Below are 18,685 nucleotides of genomic sequence, written 5' to 3' on the forward strand. Positions count from 1 at the left end.
TGTCAAGCAGTGACCTGTGTCAAGCAGTGACCTCAGCAGCCAGGGGCCTCACAGCAAGGCTGGATGCAGCTGACGGGCACCCAGAACCGATGGATGAGCAGCAGGACCTGAGGGGGGCTGCAGGGGCCCAAGGCGGTGACACCCCCACACCGGGCGCATCTTGGCCACCACGGTCGGACCGTCCTAACTCTGGCCGGGCCCCCGCCCCCCACGGATCCCTGAGCCCCGCGGAGCCCCGCCCGGGCGCCCTCCACCGCGACTTCCGGGCAGGAACCTCTCCCCGCCGCCGTTGCACCTTGTCAGGGGCCCAACTGGGCATCGCGCATGGCTGGGGGTGACGTCTGTGAGGCCAAGGTGAGTGCGTCGCAAAATGCCGTCCGGGTTGGACTCCTGAATGTGCTTTACGTTAACCCTGGTTTACGACTGCATAAAAGCGTCCCCCTCCCCCCCCCCCCCCCCCCCCCCCCCCGGGCAGAGGCAGGGCACATGCGCAGTGTGAGGGCCCGCTGGCCTCCCCCCCGCCCAGCCGGGGGTTGCCAGGGGTCGCCATCTGCCCTGCACCTGTCGCGGACAGCCCGCCCGCCCAGGTGTGTCCAGCGCCCCCCAGGTGTCCGTCTGTCTGCTTCAGCTGCACTGGCGCATAAATTCCCGTGGAGTGTCTCAACGGCGCGCGCGGAGACAGGAGCCCGGACCTCCCCCCGGTTCTTACAGCTGCAGCAGCTGGTGTCTCGGGAGGGAGGTCGCGGGGTCAGCTTCACACCTGCTCCTCTCGGCAGAGCGGATGGCCGCCTGCGTCCGGCCGGGGCCTCTGAGGCGCTGCGCCCGGCTCAGCCCGGCTCCCGTTTTCTGCGACGGTGTTATCACCCGAGGACCCTTATGAAAATACCGACACCTGCCCCCCACCGCGGAGCGCGGATTCAGTTAGGATGGGGGGTGCGTTTCAGACCCCGGATGGTCAAAACGCTTACCGTGATTCTAATGTGCAGCAGATTCGGGAACTACCCTCTTTGGTGATTCCCACCCCCCGTTACTCTCCGGAAGCACTTCGGAAGGACTTTTAAAGAAAAAAAATACATAAATATACGACTTCTGGGTCCTACCTGAGGCCTCCGCCAGTGGAACTCTGTAACCTTTACTTGGTCTTGAGGCTGCAGGTGAGCGGAAGCTGAGACGGATGCCAGGCCGCAGCTCGCAGTGGCCCTTTGTACCTGGGTCGGTCGGTCCTGTCTTTATTCGAGTGTTTTGAATAGCACGTAGTGGGACCGGCCCCTATATCCGGAGAATGGTCTAGAGCGTCTGTTCTGATCCATGTTTTGCGCTCAGCTCTTCTCTACTAGATCCCAAAGACATCTGGCTGTCATCCCACGTACACTGCATTTCCAACAACGGCTAAAATTGAACTCATCAATTTGTTTACTTTGTGTTGCATTTCTCTTCTCTGCCCCACCCAGGTGAGCATCACCCCTGTCTACACTGGCCTCCAAGTCCCAAGTCCAGCTTTGGACTTTCTTCTCCTAAGCCCACAGCTAATAGTAACGAAATCTGCTGCGCTAAATTCTGTCCTGCGGGTTCTTTCCATTTTGCAGATTAGAATCCGGTTCAGATCCATATTATCTCCCACCTCCCACGCCGAGTACTGCTAATAACCTAACTGATCTCTGCAGCTAATGTCCTGACTGCTAATCTCAGTTCCCTTCTAATTCTTCAGGGCTACTTGAATGAACTTTAGAAAATGCAAATCTTTTTTTTTTTTTTTTCACCAGCTGCTTAAAATCTCTTAATGGCTCTACCTAACCGTTTGCATAAAATCCAAGCGTTTTAGCATACAAAGCCCTTCCTGAGTTTTGCCTCCAGCCTCGGTCCTTCTTCGGGACAAAGTTTCCCTTTCGTGTGAGTCACCTGGGGCCCCTCTCCAGACCTGAACCACATTCCATGCAGGAAGAGCCTTAGAGATCTAATATTTAACAAGCCTTAGGTGATTCTGCTGATCTCGCAAGATTGAGAAACACAGCCCTCAGACACACCCATTCCGCTCCTCGGTTTAGAGAGCCCATTTGGGTGAGCCTTCTTGCGCAGGCTGCACTGTGTCCTAGGCCTGAGCTTTTCCACCTGGCTCGCTTCTACTTATCCCTCAACATTCCTGTTGGGGTGGAGTCTCCTGACACCTCAGGTGCCCCGCTTCTGTGCTCTTCTATTATTTCTAGAACACCTTGTGCCCCTCCCTATTCCACTACTTGCCACCTTGTTATTTTCTCATCTAGCTTCCCACTAGAATTTGAATTCTTTGATGGTAAATACTGTGTCTTGGTTTTGTTTTTTTTCTTTTTATCCCCAGATTCCAGCACATTGTTCTGCATAATGTTTGTTGAATGCATTACTAGAAAATGAAAACAGAGGAGTCCATTATTAAGTAAACAGGGCTGTCAAAAGCCTAACAGACTTAGCAACACAGACAACTATCAGAATTTGAATTTAAGGCTGCAGGTCCTGTACTAACAATTTAAAACACAAGTAGATCTACACAGAGAGAATCATAGTGTGAGTAGTGTGAGTAGTACAGTGTCAGTCAAAATTTTTAATTGCACGTAGTAGACACTGATACAGGCTGATTGGAATAGAACAGGAATTTATTGAAAGGTTATTGGGAAGCCCGCAGAATTTCTAGGAAGACAAAAATGCCAGGCTTTGAAAACAGGCAGGAACAAAGGAAGGCTAAGCGGCTAGAATCACAGCCACGCTGAACAATGGAGGCTGCCTGTCTCCCACCTGTCTCTACCAGCACAGGGCGCGATGCTGCCCGTGGCACGGCTTCTAGTAACTGTTGCTGTGGCTGCTGCCTCTAAAATAAATTCTCCACTTACCCTCCTCTTTGCCTCCCTCACTCCAGATTCAAATCTCAGAAGGATTCTAGGGACTGGACAAGTTTAGGTCCAGGCGTGTAGGAGAGATGGGTGCGGCAAACGCATGCCTCTGGACTTCATAGCACCCACGGGCATGTGCAGCAAGGGTTCAGACCTTGCAGGATTTTTCACATAAAGGCAGGAGTTCAGATACTGGGTAGACAATTGAAAAAAAAAAAAAAAAAAAGAAACCAAACCTTGTTTCTAATTTTACACAGTATTATAAAATGGTAAAATTAATTAAAATCCTAGGGTTCTGTTAAATTAATTTCTGAGTAAAATAACAACAGGCACTACATGCTGTGTGTGACACCAGACTCACATCTTCAGGCAGCAGAAACCACAGCACAGATTCCTTCCAGGACTCCTGAAGAACGAATAGGAACCCAGAGGAAAAAGCGAGGTTCCACATACTGGGGAGAGAGAGGACAGGGGTGGGCTCCAGGGTGTGTGTCAAGAGTTCTGAAGAGTAACTGGAGATGGAATTGAAGCCAAAGAGCGTGAAAAGAAGCACAGGTTGAGGATGATTGCCCCGGACATGGGGGAGTATCCAAGGTTCTTTTGTTCATTTAGAATGTTATGTCTCATTTTCATTTACAGGAAAATTTTCTTTTGTAAAAAGAGTGTATCATCTAAAAAAGGTAAATGATATTGAAAAATGCAAACATGAAAGTTTAAACAATCACTTCCAATCCTGCCCCTGAGAGAGAGCCGTTAACACTAGGGCTACATCATTCGAATCATTTTTCTACGCATGCTTACAGCTAGAAGCACCTGGGCTGCGCATTACACTGCTGCAGGGGTCCCCGTTCGTGTAGGATGCATATGACAAAGGTAGACAACTGGATGGATGGATGGATGGATGGATGGATGGACGATGGACGGACGGACTTCTGTTATGTTAATGAAAGTAACAGGTTTAATTCTAATTAGTAAAGAAAACATTAAGAAATTGATGACTTCAAATATGCTTCATCACAAAATACGTAATTTCCTCTTTCAAAAAATCTAACATTAAAAAAATAAGCAATGGAAATTGTTATTTTTTTTTTGTTTCCACTAAGTGTTTGGTTTTAGATGCTGTCAGCAGACTCACTGCTATGAGAGATGAGAACGTCAGCACTCTTACACTTCTTGTAACCTGCTCCTCTCAATTTTGCCATGTCTGTGAGTTGTTTTACGTTTATACTGCCAAAACTTCCTCTAGTTATACTTGGTTGTTATTTTCCAGTATTCTCTATGGAAATGGATTAATTGCTCCACACATGCTCTTTTGCCATCCACTTATCCATGCCTCAGTTTTTTATTTTGATTCGGTTTTTTATACAGTTCAATCTTAGTTGTCAAATAAATATATTTTTCTTTACAAGAAAAGCTAAGCGTGTTATATTCCCTGAGGTCTTTCTTATTTCAATATGTTTGTTTTTACTAACATGACACCATGCCTGGAAAAATGTTCTTTGGTCCTGCTTTCTTTTACTTCAGAACTCTTTATGTTTCTCCATGGTCTCTGGCATTGAATACTGCTGTGGATAGAAGTGTGATGCCAACCTTTTTATCCCTCCCCCCTTTGTAGGCTACTTGTTTTTTTGGCCTAGATACTAGACTATTCATTTTTATACTTTTAAATTCAACAAGTAAACCAGAAGTTTCCTGGAGCTGAGAATTCCTTATCTAATTATTCTCATTACAATTTGAGGTACAGGTATTGCTCTCATGACTTTTGCAGTCGTGAGAAACAGTCTTCCAGCAACTTTGAAAAGTTAGGGATGTGAGTGTGTCAAGAAGATTGCCAGATGCTACCTCTGATTCTGATTTTGTGTCTAGCTCCATCCCCTTTGGGTTTTGTTCCTTCTTATATTCAAGCAAGTCCTGTAGCTCTTCTACAGGACTTCGGGTAGCTTGAAGTGATTCTCTGCACTCAACAGTTGCTGGAAAGACAGTGAAGTGAGGAAGTAACAGGAGCAGAAAGTATCGTCACTATGGAAGGGAGTGTGTGTGAGGAGGTGGAGGGCTGTAGTGAGTTCTGCACATAGCAAGTGTGGTAGATCAGATGTATTTTCTGGAAAATGGGTTCTATGAGATTCTTTCTACTTGGCCAGTGGATAGAAGGGTCTGAACAGAGTTTTCTTTATAGAATGAGTAGATGGAGTGGATGGGAGTCCATGAAGGCAAAATACTTCTTCATAGACCTCCCATGCAGAAGTAATGTGTGTCGCTTTGGTGAGGGAATTCTCTTCCACCAAGATGATGGTGAACCTTAGGATAGAAAAGGGGAGCAGCCAGTGATAAAATACCTGGTGATATTATCCCCAGAGATGCTTGTGGCTCAAGGGGCTTGAAATAGTCCAGACCCTTAGAACTACTTTCCTATGTGCATGTGACATAGGAGTTTGTGTACTAAACACACGTACACCAAAGGTGAAGTCACCAGAAATTCCAAAGGATCATTTCAAACGCCGTGGTGGCTGCACATGGCAGAAGCACAGCTTTCGTGGGTGTGCATCTCGTGCCAACACATGTATCCAGCTGATTAGGTGAAGAAGTCTCTCCCCTGTCCCTGAACCCTACAGCTAGAGGCTCTGGATCTCCAGCAAATGCTGTGCATATAGGCGTTGGTTGACTTTCCTTGGGTTGTCTTCCTTCACTCTGACTGAGGCTGAAAGATCGCAAAGGGTTTGCATCAGGATGTTTCTTGTGATCGGCTGGCCTTGTGCTTGTGTCTGTGGTTGTCAGAGCTCCTGCCCCTCGTTAGCAATACAGAGCGCCAAACAGAGCTCCCCTCCTCAGAAGCGAGGTTGCCTGACCTACTCACAGCCTTTAAGCGAGGTGTGGGGCTATCTCGGGGTACTGAGCCCCTTTAATTGAGTGGACTGCCGGAGTGCCTTGAATTGTCAGTAGTTCTTTAACCCTCACCGGGGACTTAACCTTGGCTGGCATGAGCTTCCCTGATGGAGAGAAACAGGTCAACTGCGTTGGAATCCTTTTTATGCCCAAATAGTATCCACAAAGATATTAGAAAGTGAATTTAGATCAGAGATGTCAAGCCATAAGCCTATAGTGTGAAATCGGCCCACAGCCACATCTTCTTTGGCCAAGTGTTTGCCTATACATAAAGACTGTGTAAGGGGTGCCTGGGGGCTCAGTTGGTTAAGCATCTCCCTTGGGTCAGATCACGATCCTGGAGTACTGGGATCTAGTCCTGCATTGGGCTCCTGCCTAGCAAGGAGTCTGCTTCTCCCTCTGCCCTCCCTTCCTCATGTTCTCTCTCTCAAATAAATAAAATCTTTTCAAAATAGACTGCATAATTTTTAAAAATTAGTTACCTAATTTTTTAAAAATTTGGAAATGCCCTGTAAATGTTCATATTTCCATCTTTTCTAATAAAATGAGAGCTATGATAATCACACCAAGTCTACACTTCCAATGGCAGCCCCAGATCCGGAGCTGCTAAGGAGCACAGAGAAGCAGGTGTCCTCCTGACATAGGGCTGTGCTCTCCAGGTATCAGGGTCCCCACCAGTTATTACCCTCTGACACAGAGGCCTGGTGTCAGTTCCCATTTATTGTTTCACTGGAACTTTTGTTTTTCTTGCAGTAGAGTCAAGAGGAAAATGACGTATTTCCTAGGTTTTACCTCCACCATAAGTGAAGACAAGCAAGATAAACTGAGAGGACAATGGATTTCTTTTTCTCAGCCTGCTTCATTCATTGACATGACCTGATGGGAACCTCTGAGCATCTGAATTTACAACTGTTGCTTTAGAACCGCAAGGTGGACCAGGTGGGCCAAGATCAGGATATCTGTAAACATGACGGTTAGTTATGGAAAAGCACGGTTCCTTCCCGGTGACCAGTACTTACCCTGGTCACGTAGATTTATTGCTTAGGAGTAGGGATGAGACTCCTTGTGGGGAGATAAGTCAATGGTAATGAGGGACTACTGGATGTCTTTAACTGTTTACAGTCACATACAGCTTTCTGATTTTCCTCCCTGAGTTTTATTATTATCAAATTATGATGTGATTTATTGCAAGTTCCCTGCTTACTCTCCATGCCTGAACTACTATACCAATTAGCAGTTTGTGTGTGAGCCTCACCAATGACTCTAGGCTAAGCATCCTTATGGGCCGTGGTTCAAACTCATCTGAGTTCTATACCAGCCAGCCACTCTGCAACTATGCAGCCATGTGGAATATTATCCTTGTATAAATATGAGTTGTCACCTCACTTTCCTTGGTCCAGCTTTCAAGTTTCTTATGGTTTTGAAAATCATTTTTAAATTTATCTTGGAATGACTAATACATTCCCTTGGTTCAAATTCAAAAAGTAAAAAGGGTATGTAGTGAAACATCTTCCTCCCACACCTGTCCCTCAATTATCCAGTGCTCTTCATTGAAGGCAAATAATATTGCCAGTTTCTAATATATTACTTCAAAAATTATTTATGCAAATATTTCCCAAAGCATGATCTGTGGACTCCTGGGGGTTCCCAAGATGCATATAGGGGGTCTGTGAGAGCAAAACCATTTCATAATGACATCCTTTGCCATGTTCACTGTTGGCATTTTCCCTGGTGGTGCAAAAGCAGTGGCAGGTAAAACCACTGGCACTTGGCGTGAACCGAGGCAGTGCAAGCAACTGTACTGGAAGTCCGTGTTGTCTTCCCTGTCATATCCTCACAGATAAGAACATGCAAATCTCACTTAAGAATGTCTTTGATGAGCAAGAAAAGCTAATAATTTTTAAATCTTGAGTCTGTCAGATGCAAAAGGGAAGTACATATAAAGCACTTTTGCTGCATATCAAAGTACCAGTTTATCCCAAGGAAATGCACTTGCCGGTTGTCTGAGTTGCAAACGCAACTAGCTGCATTTTTCACAGAACACTATTTTTACTTGAAAGAATGACAGACAAACTATGGTTATTCATACAAGTGTTTGGCGAACATTCCCTTAAAAATGAACAAAATGTGCCTGTTACTTCAGGAAAAACAAATGATGGTATGAGCTGCAAATCACAAAATTTTAGCTTTTAAATAGGAATTAGAATTTTGGAAAACTTGTACCCACCACTGTGAGCTCAATAGCTTTTCAATGTCTAAAAACTGTTTTGATGAAATTGGTGGTGAAACAGCAAATGCAATTTTTTGATATTGTAGAAGGAGAGGTATCAACATTTAAAAGATCCGTATAACTCAGTGGACTGATAGTTCCCAAATGATTGAAGCATGATCTTAAAAAAAATATGCATGGGCCGAAGAACCCTCCAAAGTGGAAGGCAGACCGGTGGAATTTAATATAACAGGATACGAATAGCTCTTCAATAGAGGTTCAGATACTCTATTGCAATTAACCTTTAAGAAACTACTAGCTGTTGAGTTTTGGTGTAATATCAAAGAAGAATAGCTACAATTATCTGGAAATGTTTAAAATACTTGTCTGTTTTCCAAGCTCTTATCTGTGTGAAACTAGAGTTTTCTTCTTCTTCTTCAATCAGAATAATGTATCATAATGGAATGAATGCAGAAGCAGTTACGGGAATCCAGATGTCTTCTATTAAGTCAGACATTCAAGCAATTTGCAAAGAATGCCACTCTTCGTTTCTGTTTTGGAAAACCTAGTGATTTTTCATGAAAGTATGTTATTTATGTTAACATGCAATGGATTTATTGCTGTGCCCTCACGTGACAGAAGTGGGGGTGAGGGAGCTCTCCAAAGTCGCTTTCCTGAGGACACTAGTCCCATTAATGAGGGCTCTGCCTCCAGGATCTGATCCCACTCAAAGGCCCCACATCCTAATAGCATCTTATTGGAGGCTACGTTTTAACATATAAGCTTTAGGGGGACACAAACATTCAGTCTATAATAGCATATATACATACATATATGTTTTAAGACTTTATTTATTTGAGAGAGAGTGAGAGGCAGTGCATGCACAGAGGAGGGGCAGAGGGAGCCGGAGAAGCAGGGAGCCAGATCTGAGGCTTGATCCCAGGACCCCGGGATCATGACCTGAGCAGAAGGCAGATGCTTAACCCACTGAGCCCCCCCGCCCCCGTCGCCCCTATAGTAGCAAATATATATTAAACAAATAACTATCTGCACATATATACACATAGACCTATTCTTTACATATTCTCCCTTTCTTAAACAAAGTGTCGGGATCCCTGGGTGGCGCAGCGGTTTAGCGCCTGCCTTTGGCCCAGGGCGCGATCCTGGAGACCCGGGATCGAATCCCACATCGGGCTCCCGGTGCATGGAGCCTGCTTCTCCCTCTCCCTCTGCCTTTGTCTCTGGTGCTCTGTCTCTCTCTCTGTCTCTCAGTCTCTCATGAATAAATAAATAAATAAAATCTTAAAAAAAAACAAACAAAGTGTCTACACTCATGGATGCTGTGCCTTGCTTTCTTTACAACATGCCTTCAGCATTATTCTGTATCACCTTCGTTACTCTTTTTATGGCTACATATTATCTCCTTGTAAGAATTAACCATAATTTTGCGGGGGGACACCAGGGCTCAGTGGTTGAGCATTTACCTTCTGCTCATGGCGTGGCCCTGGGGGTCCTGAGATCGAGTCCCACATCGGGTTCCCTGCAGGGAGCCTGCTTCTACCTCTGCCTGTGTCTCTGCCTCTCTCTATCTCTCACGAATGAATAAATAAAATCTTAAAAAATAACAGAATTAACCATAATTTTTAAAACTAGTCTCATATCAATACATTTTATTTAAGTTATTTTGTTCTTCTACAGTAAGTAACCCTCTACCTATGTGATATCACACATGTAAGGGCATGTCTAGAGGACAGAAATAGAAATGCTGGTCAAAGATTGAAGTGCATTTGTAATCCCAATATATGTTGCAAAACTTATAAACTCATGTTTGTTTTTTTTTTTAACAAAACGAGTAATTTATTATAGCTTTATAGAAATAGATTACAGTGTTATGATCAGGTAAATATAACAGAATTGAAAGGTATGCACACACACACATATGCAATTTACATGTTTGGGAGCAAAAATGGATTTCAAAAAATAAAAATTAAGAATGGTGTAATGTCTATTATCTAAAATATACTGTCACTTGTCCATTAATCTCCTATATCATGGAAATAATTTGGGAGAAGTCACATGTTTTTGGCATTTGTTCAGTAGATAGTTGACACAATTTGGCAACTTTTGCCGGCAGCCTGGAGGCAGCTGGCACTAACAGCACCAGTGAATGCGAAGTCCCACCATTTGTAAATTCCAAGTTCACGGTGGCTGGCGATGGAGGTGGTGCTTTGTCATTACAGGGGCACGATTTCAGAGCCAGGTGGAGATGGATTCCAGGCAAAAACTGATGATGATAAGCAGGGTGAGTTCTTGAGTTCTTGTTTGGACACTGCAGGTAAGTGCTTGTAGCTCATACGTACATGCTGGTAAGTGATATAAGAAGCATCTTGGTCTGGGGACGTAGGACTTTTTTTTAAATCTTAACATTTTAAAATAGTTTAAAGAAATGAATGTTCTTAGTTCCTTCCCTTTTGTCCCCAAATAACTATCACAATTTTTATTTTGGTACTTATAGATCCTTTGCTCATTACAGGGTGTCCCATATCTCCCATTCTGTCTTTACATGTCAACTTAAATGCCATCTCCTCCAGAAAAGCCTCACAAATTTCTCTTGAACTCAACAAAATTATTTTCCTTCATACTCCTGTAGCACTTTGTACTTTCTCTACCATAGCACATATTATGATGTATCATATTGTCTATTTATTGACAATATCCACACTACAACTTATAGCCTAGGAGAGTGCTGATATGCATCTTATTCAGTGCTTTGTTCCTAAAACCTAGTATAGTGTCTGGCATATAGTAGGTACTCAATAAGTATTTGTTGAATTAATGAATACATAGAAGGATGAATTCAGCTGCAATACAGGCTCTGGAAATTTTAATTTAAAAGCCCCAAGTCTCTTTCAACAGTGCTACTTTCATATCATTCATTTTACTGCTTCATATAAAATTTCTAGCAAAACAAATACACATAATATCTCTAATGTGGATATTCTATAGTTTGATGTAATGTAGAAAGCTATTTTCTCCTCTGTTTTCTCTTCTCTCCCTAGTGATATTAGTGCTATTTGCCTGATTGGCCATCAGTGACATCTTGGGCCAAGGAGAAAAATGAATTCTCCATGAAGCACTAGGATAAATCACTTAAGAAAAGTAACAGTTAATAAGTTGGTATAATATGCACGTACTGAGCCAGTGAAAACATTCTTTAGATAGTACTGTTAAGTACGAGATTATTTTTTCTATATTGACCAAAATTGATTCATTGTCCTTGGTTTCTCAACTCCCCTAGGTCAACCAAAGAAAACAGAGCCTCAAGATATGGGGTTACTTGTTGCTATCTTTCAGTTCCAATAAAGCCTCCGATGTGTCAAATTACAATGATCAAGGATCAAGTGAGGGATACTCATGAAAGGAGGGAGCTTCAGGAAGATGCTTCCTGCCACCTCCTCACTTTTCTGAAAGGCCAAATCCTATTCATTTCTTTTGAGATTTCTCTTGTGTTTCCTTCCTTTCTTTCTTCCTTTCTTTTTTTTTCTTTTTTCTTTTTTTTAAGAGAGAGAGAGCATGTGTGAGTTGGGGGGTGATACAGAGGGAAAGGGAGAGAGGATCTTAAGTGGGCTCCATACCCAGCATGGGGCCCAACGTGGGGCCTGATCTCATAGGCCTGAGATGATGACCTAGGCCGAAATCAAGAGTTGGATGCTGGATGTCTAACTGACTGAGCCACCCAGGTGCCCCTTGTATTTTCATTCTACTCAGAATTCATTATTCCCTCTTCTGTGTGCTTCTTTATGGTTTTTTCATATATGTTCATAATTTTGTATTCGATCTTGTGTCTTTTGATAGAAAATGCATTCCTTGGGGTCCACCTTGAGTTTTCTTGAGCCATCCAGCACAATGACTTACAAATGCTCATCCTCCATAGGTGTTTGTCAGATGCCTTAGCATCTCTGTAGGAACTTGCCCTATTGTCTACATGGACATATGATGTAGAGAACGAGGGTATGCAGATCAAGTGGAAGGAAATATGAAGCCACTTAAACTCTTAAAATTGCAGAAAAGTTTCAGTGGGTACAAGAAGATTTAAATGAAGAAGGTAAAACTCATTTCAAGAATATTACAGCTTAGCCTAAGCACTGGTGACAGGCCTGGTTCAAATCTTGACGTTAATATTTAGAAATTTGTAATTTTTGGCAGATGACTTAACCTCTCTAAACTTTAGTGTATTCATCTGTAAACTGAGGATAATAAGAGTAACTACCTTCGTAAGGTAGAATTATGAGATGGCCCCCAAAGGCTCTGCCAAACTGGTGTGTACTCTCCTGTTATGATCGCCTCTCCTTGACTGTGGGAGGGAGCCGTGATGGGGTTTTCTCTGGTGATTAGAGCATGTTAGGTGACAAAAGTGAAGGGATTTTTCAGATGTAATTAAGGTTCCTAATCATTTAACTTTGAGCTGATCAAAAAAGGAGTAATTCCAAGTGGGTCTGACCTAATCAGGTGAGCCCTTAAAAGGAGGGCCCTGTGTTTTCCTGAAAGGAAGGAGATTTTGCTGCCCTACTTGAAGAAGCAAACTGCCCTGTTGCAAGAGGCCTAGGGATAGGGTCATGTAGCAGAAATTGCAGCCCCCAGCTGATAAGAGGCCATCCCCCAGTGACAGCAAGCCAGAAAAAGGAACCCAGTCCTAATTGGAATCGTGCCAACAACCACGCAAACCTCAGAGAACTCCTAATCTCAGGGGTGAGCTTAGCCCTGGCTGACATACTGACTGTAGCCTTGAGAGACTCCCAACAGGACCTAGTTAGCGATGCCCAGGGCCCTAACCCATAGAAGCTGTACAGTAATGAACATGTGTTATTCGCCAGCAGCCACATTTGTGACCATTTGTTATATAACAATGAAAAACATATATGCTAACTTATTGGGAAGCTTTTTAGGTTATAAGCAACTGATTCTAACATTGAATTTTTTAAAAAGCGGAATATATTGGAACAAAATTTGGTTGGTCAGAGTTGAAGGAAAAGGTTAATGATCAAATGATCAGGCCTTGGGGTAACAGACCAGGGCTACTCTTAGGTTATTGTTCAGGAATTTTGCAGGTGGGGCGGGGGGGGATGTACTTTGAAATAACCTACCTCCAGCCACCATACTTTTGTCACTTGGCCCATTAATCAGATTCTCCTGACAGTCTAATTGGCCTCACTTCCATTACCCACCCTTCCTTGATGTCAGGAAGTATTAGAACAGACGGGCCCCCAAGACCACATGGAATGAGGCTGGGGGCTGCCTAGGGACCAGGCGATGATGTTAATGGAGGAGGAAGGAAATCTGGGGAAGCCACTCACAAAAGAAATCCACCTTGCTCCCTATAGCGTTGTTGAGAAGAAGACATGAGATAATACAGATAAAGCGTATAACACAGTTCCTGGCACTCAATAATCACTCAGGGAATTTTAACCATAATTATTAAGCACCAGGGTGCCTAAACCTCATCTTGACAGTAAAATAAAGAACTCTGCCTCTGAAGATGAAAAGAGAAATCCCATCATGATGAGAGAAAAAATTTTCCTAGCACTCAAGAAGACAGGCTTAAGTGCCTGTTACTACCTAGATGATTTATAAAGGGTTATCAGAGGATAGAAAGTTCTAGATTCCTAAGTGCTATTTGTTCTGATTATTGCCATGTACTCAAAACCCAACCAGCTCTGAGGCAGCCTGCTCCAAACCCTGTGGGTCAGGGAGGGAAGCCAGCTGATGGTGGCTATCTCTCCTCACAAAACTCTTTAACGGTTGGCTCAGAGCTCGGATTGTAAATATGCTGCACAGTGTCCAGGCCCAACCATCCACGTTTGAGTTACGGCTTTCAATTTGAAATTTTAGAAAATTAATTCAGAGATGAGATGATAGCCATATTTACTAAGGATCATATGTCAAGTCTGTAACAGCTGTGAGTACCTGGTATTGAGGGATGTAGTGGTGTTTTCGAGTTGGGCTCTGTTTTGATCTTTTAGTTGGCAAATGCCATTGGTCGGGAAACCCATTCTGAGGAAGGCCCGTCTCATCAGGTCATGTCATTTCCAGCCCGGAACATCACTGATGGCTGAATTTACCTTCCATTCCACTCTGTCCTACTCTACAAGTGTTTATTGAGCTCCCGTTATGTGCGATGAACTGCATTAAGTGCTATGATGAATAAAAAAAAAGAAAATGGATGCATAAGACAGAACTCCTGACCTTAGGTATTTTATTACACCAAAAGAGAGCCAAGAGCTTACAAGGACCAGACACATTACAGAGCAGAATGTGGCAAGTGCTAGAATAGATACAGAGACAGAAGAAAGCTTTGCATTTCCCGTGTAATCACCTGGAGTTTCGCATGGTAGAGGTAGAATTTGAGACTTTCTCAATCTATGCCCCTTGGAGACAGTCCACACTTTATTTATTCATCTACTATTTGAACTCCCAGCACCTAAACTAATCCCTGGTACTTCATATATGAAACTAAAAATGAATTAGGAAAAAAATAAGTCGTGGTAAAATATACATAAGATTGGCCATTCCTGATTGTACAGCACAGTGGTATCAAGCGCACTCGCGCTGTTGCAAGACCATTACCACCAACCATCTTTAGAACTTTTGTCACCTCGCAAAACCGACGGTCTGTACCCATGAAACGGTCATTCCCCGTCTCCCCCTCCCCCTGCTCCTGGCAATGGCCAGTCTACTTTCTGTCTCTGAATTGGACTGCTCTAGCTACCTCCTATTTGTGGAACCGAATACCGTACAATACCCTTTTGTGACTGGTTTATTCCACTTCACGTGTCTTCGAGGTCCACCTACGTAACAGCGCAGGTCAGAATTTCCTTCCTTTCATAAGGCTTACTGCCGTTCCATTGTGTGTATAAACCACATTTTGTCTGTCCATTCTTCTGTTGAGTCATTTGTGCTGTTCCCACCGTTTGGCTATTGTGGACATGCGGCTAGAAATGTGAGTGTACGAATATCTGTTCGAGAGAGAAATTTTGATAGGTCGAGCAGGGGCGGGGACAGGACATGTCAAGCTTAGGAAACAGCACGAAGAAAAGCAAAGACAAGTGACCATGCACCGCAGTGGCTTGGTACGGCCTCCTCAGGGATTTGTGGGGTGTATTGGCTGAAGACGGAAAGATCGCTCTATTCTGGTGCTTGAAGGGCACTAAGTACCCTACTGAGAAGATCAACTTTTTCTAAAGTTATGAGGAACCACTTAGGGATTGGAACAGGGGAGTAACATTACCAACGCTCCGCTTGAGGAAGATAATTGTAGTGGAAAGCCTATAGTTAGAAATATAGAGTAGTAATCCTGGCAGGATACAAAGTAGGGCAGTGGCAGTCAAAATAGTAAAAAAGCAGGACAGGGCGTAGAGGAGAGATTATTACAGAGGAACAATCAATAGGATCTGTTGACAACGGGATGTGGGTGGCAGGAAGAGGAAGATGTCGTTCAATCATTGACTGAGAAAACAGTGACATTACAAACTGAGAGGAGGAATGCAGAAGGAAGAAGCAGTAGACCAAAGACAGGAGTTACCGTTTATCAAGCTCTTACATTCCAGGCATTATCTCATTTAATCTTGATAGGGGCCCAGGGAAGTAGGGATTATTGTAGGTGGGAGGAAACTCAGTGTAGGCAGGTGAAGTTGCTAATATCTGGTTAAGTGGTAGAACTGGGTAGAACTCCCACCGAGCTGGATGGGACTGGATGGGACGGCAAAGGTGAAGCCTTGGCCCTTGAGACCACCACACCGTTCCGTTGTCTTCAAGCTCACCTGGTATCCACGTGGACTTACCTCTCAAGTAATTGGACATGTAAATTGAAGCTCAGGGGCATGCTCACGTAAAAAATGTAGCCCAGGAATCGTTCACACAACGATGAGTTCAACTGATGCTGGGTGAGTACATGAGTTCACTCAGGAGAGAGTGTGGAGACAGAGGGGAAGGCCAGGAGCTAATCTCAGAAGCACTTGTATTTATCAAATGGGTGGAGAAAAAAGGACTAGGTCTGAAGGACTAGAGAACATTAGGAACAGGGAACTGGCAACAAGTTTGAATGAAAAGACAGTTTCAAAGAAGGGATTAGTCAACATTGCCAAATCTAGACTCTTCAATAGGAGGTGGACTGTGGCCACTAGATTTGACATTTAGGAAGTCCTTGGCAACTTTACAGAGAAGAAAGCATATATGGCAACGCCCGTGGGTTGAAGAATGAATGGGATGTAGGGAAATGAAGAAAGTGAGCATAGACTAAATTGTTCAAGAAGTTTGGCAGCAGAAGAAAGGAGAAATTATGGCACAGTATTTAAAATGGTGTAGAGTTGACAAAAGGTTTTCTTTTTCAAGATCGAGCAGAGAAGCATGAGTATGGTTTTTGGCTGTGAAAAAGCCAGCGCAGAATAATGGACCATAAATATTGGGAGAATCATGAAAATTCGCGGAGGACTAAAGAGAGAGTGCACAGCCTGGGGAAGATGTAGGGATGTTTTTCATTGGAAAAGGGAGAGGAGAGAGATTTGTATGTTAAGAGGAAGGGCTGAAGGAGCTTGCATGGTGAGAGAGGAACTCTGGAGCACAATCTGACCTCGCCGTCAGTGAACGGTTGATTTGGCCACAGAAGACACTGTCAGCCGGAGACAAATGAACAGATTATCCAGCTTCACTGGGGACTCCGTTGAGTTAGGGTTTCTTGTTTCGGTATGGCTGGGTTTTGCTTTTTTTTATTTAAATTTTTGAAGTATAGTTGATATCCAAGATTATGTTAGTTTCTGATGGACGGCATACCAGGTCGACAATTACACACATTAAGTGTAGTCAGCGTGGGCCCCCACACAAAGTTATTACGATATCATCGACTATATTCCTGTGGTCAATCAGCTGAAATGGCAACCAAAGTTCAGTATCTCTTTTTGGTCCAATACATTTCAGCCTTTCTTGAAACTCCACAGGGGCACCTGATTGGATTTTGGTATTTCCCAAATCTCCTTAGGCCTTTTGTAAACCCTTAAATTAGATTACTCTTGACCGATTTCATCAATGGTATACTGATTTTTTCCTCACTTCATTCCTCACTGTCTCCGAATTCTAAGGGCACACATGCAGAAATCCTCACCACATTGACACTAGGAAAGAACTACTGTCTTGAGATTTTCATAGAAAAAGATTGTGCAATTACTGAGATCTTGTGAAATATTTCAATCCTGAATTTCAAAATTTTATTCTTTAAAGACTTCAAACCCATTGAGAAACCTCAGTTTAAAAACCTTTCTATTGATGGTAGTTTCTGAAATAGAACCAAGGGAAAGGCATGGCTGGTGTAATTTAAAGTGACAGATTGTCTTCTTCTCAAACACTGACATTCCATTCGGCATTCTACAAGAACCAAGTAATGTTCCAGATTTTATATATATATATATATATATATATACACACACACACACACACACACACATACAGTTGCACTTACTGTATTTATGCGATGACTTCAATTCCAGATATAGGTATTAACGATTGGAACCATGCCTCAGTTACCTCCCTCAATGAAAGATAACGTAGGAATGTTATAACAAATATTTAGTTAAAAAACTGAAAAGGGCTTTGAAAATGTAAAAGTGTAATATAAATGCTAAATAAAGATAATATATTCCGAACAGCAGGCTCCTTTGAAATAGGGCCTATGAATTCCATTAACACTCTCTGTTTACATGCTTTTAGGAACTTTTAGGAGGATGTTGCCCATGAGCACGGCTGTGACATGGCACCTATGGCCTAGTAACCAGCTGGGAAAGGGGTGAGTAAAAGAGCAGATGTCATAATGTGTGTATTAATATTCCTTTAAGTCATTCGACAAATATTTTTCTCATAGTTAACTGTGTGCAGGTAGAGATCCGAAAGCTAGCAATACCGCAGAAAACTAAAACAGGCAAAAATCCCGACTCCCAGGCTAATATTTACTGATTGCTGTCACGTGCCAAGGTTTAGTCTTGCATAGGTCCATTAAATCCTCCTAACAACCCTACGAGCTAGGGGCTAGTCATATCCCCATTTTACAGATCTGGAGAGTGAGATAAAATTTGCCTCTAATTTTTTGCAAGTCTAATGGGAACAAGTCAAACTCCTTGCTGTAGGTTGGGTTCTTTTGTTTATCTACTCAATTAAAAAAAAAAAAAAAGACTCAATTTCCCACCAGGGATGGGGAGTTACTAGGCCAATACTAGCGAAGACAGAAATCCTAGCCGTGTAGTAGTCTTCATGGTGACCACAGAGTGGCCAGGCCTGTCCAAGATTAGAATGACCTTTGGGAACAGGAGGTCACGCAGGGCCCAGTGAAGCCCTGGCACCTTTATCTCTGGCTGGCTGGCGAACTCCTGCTCCGCTCTCTACCTTATGATTTCTATTTATGCATAGTTTCCCAGGCCTAATAGCTAATGAGCCTGCACTCTACCTTGTTCTCCCTGTGAATCGTTTAGTTTTTATAATGCCTATCAACTAACTTTATCTTCAGTATTTCCAGTTCATATGGCCAAGTTTAAGACTATGACTGGTCCATTTCATCACTTTTATTCATATGGGAAAGCACTCCCTGCTGACTCACAGGCCACCCCTTGCTGCTCAATTCAGTCTTGGGATTAAGTGCCCTTTGCTGGACCAGTCAGCTGTGGTCAGGAGGCCAGGTCAAATGGAAAGAACA

Source organism: Canis aureus, chromosome 1, assembly GCF_053574225.1.
Source record: "Canis aureus isolate CA01 chromosome 1, VMU_Caureus_v.1.0, whole genome shotgun sequence".
Taxonomy (NCBI): Eukaryota; Metazoa; Chordata; class Mammalia; order Carnivora; family Canidae; genus Canis; species Canis aureus.